The 6,798-nt window shown below is 39.2% G+C and overlaps 1 long non-coding RNA gene across 1 annotated transcript in view; it reads right to left on the reverse strand.

Moving 5' to 3' along the window:
• Nucleotides 1-6,798, reverse strand: part of LOC149748034 (uncharacterized) — a 72,012-nt gene that overhangs the window by 22,723 nt on the left and 42,491 nt on the right. The window lies entirely within an intron of this gene.

Raw genomic sequence — 6,798 nt, forward strand, 5'->3', positions numbered from 1 at the left:
CCATCTAAATGGAAGATAGCCTTTTATTTTTTTCCTTCCAGAACTTAGGATTTTTTACTGTGATTTTTTTAAACTATAGAGTTGAAATTCACATAACATAAAATTAACCATGACAAAGTGAACAATTGAGGGAATTTAGTACATTCACCATTCTGCCGCTTCCCCCAGACCCTGGGAACTACCAGTCTGTTTTCTGTCTGTATAGTTTTACCTGTTCTGGATATTTCATATAAATAAAATCATGTAATATATGACCTTTTGATTCTGGGAAGATACACTTTTAATCATTCCCAAGTACATACTTGAGGAAGAAAGCACATTTATATAAGGAAATATATAAACATTACCATATCAATTTACCTAAACAAGCAGTTTATTAAGATCCATCATTTGCAAAATATGTAAAGTGTTTTAGGAGCAAGTGTGCACGTGCGTGCGCGCGCGCGCACACACACACACACACACACACACACACGACTATTAATCGTCTTACTCAAAGGCCCACAGTTTGGGAAAAGAGTGACAGAGAAAGGGGACTGAGAGCCAAAGAGGAGAGGCCACTTCTCCTTAGCAAGCTGGAGAAGCACGGCAAGCAGGGGAAGCTTGGACCTTTGAGGTCCTCCCTTGCACACATCAAGGAATGGCACTAGAATTAGTTAGAATTCTTGGTTGCAAGTTCCAGAAATTCAACTGATAGCTTAAGCCCCCAAAAGAAACATTTATTATGGGGAAGCAGGGGTGGTTTGTGACACGTGGTCATAGAATAGAGCCTAGACTCAAAAGAGAAGCTCAGGGATCTCCCTCTCTCATGTTGGCTCCTATATGCACTTAAGCAGCAGTTCATTCTTTGCTCTCTGCTCACGCGGGCAAAACACAGCCATCCCATGGTTCCCAAGTTTCTATCTTCTCTGTTTAAAAGAGACTGTACTGCATGAAAGTTAAGATCATGAGCTCCAGGGTCAGACAGATGTGAGTCTAAATCCTAATTCTGCCATTTAGGCTGTGTGACATCAGAAAAGTCAACCTCTCTGATCTCAGTTTCTTCAAAAATAGCGCTTACCTCATAAGGTTATTAAGAAATTTAACCAAGAAACCATATTTAAAGATCAACGTCTAGCATATATATCTTCAATAAATATTATTTATTACTACTGTCATTATTATTATTATTAAAGAAGCCAGCCCTAACTGAGTGGGTCTCAGTCACAAATCCAGATTTCTAGGAAAGAGACTCTGAATGATCCAACTTGGGTCAGGTGCTTACCTCTACTCCACCAGTTAGAGCCAGAGGGTAGAGTCACAATAGAGAGAGATGGCTACCCGATACACATTCCTGTGGAAGAGCAGGGAGACAAGGAGCTACAGAATCAAAGAAAAAATTTGCCAGGAATTAGAGAGAAGAGGTATGAGGAAAAAAGTCAGGGCCCCTCTTCTGCCCAGCGGGCAGCTGCCTGTGGAGGCCAGGCCATTAAAGAAGAAATGTGTTACAGGCTTTTCGGCTGTAGCTTAAGGAAATCGGGTTGATCTTTGGAACTTGTGCTACTGCTTAGTGAATTCAGCTGGTTAGCTGAATTTGGCTAACCTCTTGGGCTTTGAAATCATTGTTTACTTTCTTTTTTTATCACTTTAGCTTGTTTGGGCTATTCTTTTATTCTCTCTGACTCTTAGTTTTAAATTTTATTTTATCTTAATTGTTCTTACCTCATGGTTTGCTCCCTGCCTTACCCTTTCTTTTATCTTATGTTCTTTGGTGGGCAGGGGTGGGGGAAGGTGGTCTGCAGAAAAGGGGTCAATTATTTAACCTAGTTTCCAATATCATTTAGTCTTTACTGAACTGCCCAATCTTATTTTTTTTACTGTTTTATTACTAATTTTTAACCTTTTTATTGTCTACAACTTTTAGTTCTCTGGAATACAGCCAGAATAAAATGTAGGTGTAGGGGTTCAGCTGGGAAGATGGCCCTTTCTCCCTAAGAGGCTGATGGGTATTTGTTTTCACTTCAGCCCCTGAAGCTGATCTTTACACAAATCTTACAGCGACCCAGCATAATTCCCCTTTACCGGTTCCCTCGGCTGAGGGTTTTACCTCCGGCTCTTTCTCACCATGCTCTGATTCCACTCCCCCATGAGAAAGGACCTCCCGTCAGCAGACTGAGTGGGCAGTGATCCCTTTTCCTCTGGAGAACCAAAAGCTTGAAGCTCTGCCAAGGAATCGATGAAACAGGACACACCATTCCGGATACACGAGGCCTTCTTGGCACTGGATAGCTCCAGGACTGAGCCCTACGACCTCTTCTCCTCTCTGTCTGCATCTAGTCCCTGCTTGACCTCTTAAATACCATCTACATGCTGATGACTCCCAAATCTACATCTTTAGAACACAACTTCTCTCCTGAACTCCATAAAGCTAAACTCCCATTTGAAATCTCATTTTAAATGTTCAGTAGACACCTCAACCTTAGCACGTCCAACATTAAACTATTGATTCTTCCTGCTGCTGAACCAGTTCCTCCCAAAGTCTTCTCCGTCTCAGGCAATGGTGACACCATTCTTCTAGTCATCTAGGCCAAAAATCTCAGGGTCATCTTTTACTACTCCTGTTCTCTTATAGCCCATATCAAATCAATCAGAAAATCCTGTTGGTTCTACTTCAAACTTTCATCACCTTTCGCTGGGGTGTTGCAATAGCCTACTTGCTTACTGGTCTCTCTCTTTCCATCCCCGCCTCCTAAATTGTACTCATTATATGACAGCTAGAGAGATCCTTTAGAAATATTCGTCAGACCATAATATTCCACTAAGAACCCTCCAATGATTCCCTATCTTACTGAGGCTAAAAGCCCTAGTCTTGCTATGAGGTACAGGATCATATGTGACCTGCTACATTACCTAACTCTTTACCCCCAAGCTACCTATCTAACCTTATCTCTTATCGTTTCCCCTGGTTTATTCTATTCTAGCTCTGCTGGCTTCCTTCCTGTTCCTCCAGCAGCAATCATGCTCCTACTGTAAGGTTTTTGTAATTGCTCTTCCCTCCTCCTGGAACTGTCTTCCACCAAATATTTACATGGTTTAATTCCCTCACTTCCTTAGGGTATATACTTAAAAATCACTGCATCATCCTGTATAAAATAGTATCCACCTCATCATTCTATCTCCTTCCTCACTTTATTTTTCTTTATAGGACTTGTCACCATCTGCCACAATTGGTTAATGTCTGGCTCCCTTTACTAAAACGCGAGCTCCACTGCAAGAAAAGATTTTTTTTTCCATTTGCTCACTTATGTATCCCTAATGTCTAGAGTACTGCCTGGTACTAGGAGATGCTCAATAATTGTTTGAAAACTTCTTGAATGATTCAATAAATGACTTAACACATCCTGATATTATAATTCAAGCAGCATTTTCAAATAGTGTATGTGTTGGGAGGGGGAATATTGGGAAGGGGGAAAAGAAAAAAGGAAGGCACCAACCATTGATTGAACTCCCTTTCTATGCCAAGCACTGTGTTAGATGTCTCTTCTGGGTTATTACTTTTAATCCTAAATTTTGTAAGACACATGACAATATTCACTCAGCTCTAATAGGTCCTCCAAAACTTATCTCCCATTATCTATTATCTTTTCACTCAGGTATAGTACTATTTTCCTGCAAGAGACATAGCCTTTAGAAAATAAGTCTTCTGATCTTGATGTTTTATGCTTTTCCCCTTGTCGATAGGAAAATAATCATGGCAGGCAAAGGTGGACTGACCATACTTAACCTGGTGAATTCAGAATTAAATGTGAGCCATGAGAAAGGACACAAACTATTATGGGTTTATAACGAAAGGAGGAATCCAAGAACACATTAGTAAGAAGGTAGTATTTGATCTGGTCCTCAAAGAATTGACAAGCTTTGTAAACTCAGAAGTCTGAGTTTACTTACTGTAAGGCAAGTTATAGTATAAGGAAGGGCAAAGAACTCTTAAAGTGCACAGTACACATTTCAGTAAATGTGGCAGGCAGCTTCTAAGATGACCCCTGGGACCCCTACCTCCTGGTATTTATGCCACTGTGTAATCCTCTCCACTTGAATGTGAATGGGACCAATGACTCACTTCTAGCCAATAGAATATGGCAAAAGCGAGTGGGTGTCAGTTTTGTAATTAGGTTACATGAGATTGTGACTTCTGCCTTACTAGTAGATTCTCTCTCTTGACTTCTCAGCTTATATGCTTCCATAAAAAATGCTTTCATGCTGGAGGAGCCAATGTGGCAGGAAACTGCAGGAGCGTCCAGCCAACAGACAGCAAGGACCTGAGGGTCTCATCCAACAGCATTCCCCAGTCAAGCCTTCAGATGAGGTCTCAGTCCTCAGTGACACTTTAATTCCCTCACTCAGAGAGCCCTGCTATGCCATGCCAGAGTTCCTTATCCACAGAAACTGAGAAATAATAAATGTGTGTTGCTTTAAGCTGCTAAATTTTGGGGTAATTTGTTATACAGCAACAAATAACTAGTTCCATGAAGGACAAATAAAACATCTGCATTTTCCCCCAAATCTTATTTGTAACAGATCTTTTAATTTAAGCATTCACTGAATACATATTTATGAGGAGTCTTTTTTATGCAATTATTGTTACAGTTCCTATAAAGCCTGGAAAGATGAATCAGAGAGAGATCCTACCCTCAAGAAGTCTAGTACAGGTAGGTAAGGTGTGCTCACAAATAACTGTAAAACAATGTGGAAAGTGCTAAGTCACCAGGAATAGCTGGAGAGATCCATCAAGGACTCCTGGTGGAGGAACATTTGAGCTGGATCTTAAATAGCAGGTTGGGCATGCAGGGAAAGGCAATGGACTGCATATAAGCAAATACATCAAGGTGAGGATTATGGGGTATGTACAACAGACAATAAACAATTCCTCTTGGTCACAGAATAGGACACATTTAGGCTACAGGGACATGCATGTAAACAGCGCTGGAGAAGTAGGCTAGGACCATATTGTGAAGTTCCTTGAACACTGAGTGAAGGGCTAAAAATTGGTACCTTTTTGGAACATTTGTTCAAACTCCATTGCCAAGAACAATACAGTTCCAATATCCTTTATGAAACCTTCCTCGTTCCATAGCTAATACTTTTAAATATTGGGCCAAAAGTAAAAACTTCCTTGTATTTTATCATGTCCCATCTCACTGAGTATTCTTTATCCATTGAGTCTCTCTGAAATGAATGGCTCACTGCATTTTATGATACAATTTGAAGACCTGAGTATCACTGAAATTGAGAAATTATCATCATCTATAAAGTGCTGTATGCATTTTTACTATATGTGAATGTTTTTGGTCAATGTCTTTATTTGTTTATAGTACAGAAAAAACTCTTCCAACTATTTTTTCCCTCCAATGTCACTTATTTTAAGTATTCTCATTTATTCATCAGGGTTTGGAGACAGGCCACATGGTTGCAAAATATGTATTTATGTCTACTTTATACACAGCTTTTGCTTGTAATTTAATTGAAGGTAGCTGAAATGGTGCTTGAACAGCCAAATTTTACTTGTACATTCACCAGCATGTAATCACTTTGAAAATCCATCCCAGAAAATCCATCCCAAATCCTCACTGGAGGCTCTCTCTACATCATCTCTGCTAGCTACAAAATTCTTTGTAGAGGTCCCCAAGGTGTTTCAAAAGCTTTCCTCTTACACGGCAGGATGTGGCTCATTTTATAATCTTTCATATATTATTTTAGAAAATAGCACACACTTACCACCTTGCCCCCCAACAGTAAAAGTTTCTTGCAATCCTCTGTATTCATACGCCAATATATATTTAAATGTCCCAAACAACACATAACCAAGTATTCCCCAGGCTTTCAAAGTACCAGCAAATAGTGATTCGGACCCTGTCTCTCAATTATGCATCGTACCACACATAATCCTACAGCAGCAACTGTCCAACGACCATATTACCATCCCTATACTTTCCCAGCTAAGAACAGTTTACTGTTCAGTGTCACAATTTGATTTTTTTTTTGGATTGATGATGTTTAAGCAGTCTGGAGAATTAATGGGGTTCAGCAGAGGCCACGGTCCTAACCAGGGTTTGTAATTGATATCTGGGAGGCTGTAGCCTTTTCCTTCTTGAGAGGCAGTGTAATTAGCCAGGGCTGCCTGTTTGTGTAAGGGGGGAGGGGGAGGGGAAGGGAAAAGAAGGGGAGGGGGGGGAGCTTGGAATTGCAGGGCTCTTTCCCCAGCAAAATAGTTCCATAGAAGCAACAGAAGCAGAGCGCTTCTAGAAAAGAAAAGCTCTTCAAACACAGTATTTGCAGTCAAGTACGTTTACAATTCTCCAATTACTGTTCAAAAGAATACTAGTGGTTTACTCCTCTAAATATTGAGTATATAAAACAAATTTATTCACTTAAAATTATTTTGAATCTCTAATAGGATTCGTTTTATGTTTAAATAGTAAGTTCCTTGATTCTCTTAAAATTACTTTAAAATATATTGGAATTATTTTAAATAATAAGTTACTTTAAGGAGTGTAATTTGATTTTTAAAATTATGATTTATACTCCTATATTTAAAATTTTGCACATACTTAATAATTATGATACAATGTCTGAATGGTTCAGGGAATAGCTTTATATCATTTAAGTTATTTGGTGGAGACCTGGCTTGGGAAAGAAGCAGAAAGAAGTTTTTGAATGTGAAATGTAATATAACTCAGAATTATATGAATTTTTAAGAAATCACTAATATTCTTTAATTTTTTCCAACTTATCAAGCAGTTGATTTCATGAAAAGCTTAC

Source organism: Delphinapterus leucas, chromosome 11 (assembly GCF_059928025.1).
Source record: "Delphinapterus leucas isolate spDelLeu-1000000601 "Yukka" chromosome 11, BTC_Dleu_Yukka2, whole genome shotgun sequence".
Taxonomy (NCBI): domain Eukaryota; kingdom Metazoa; phylum Chordata; class Mammalia; order Artiodactyla; family Monodontidae; genus Delphinapterus; species Delphinapterus leucas.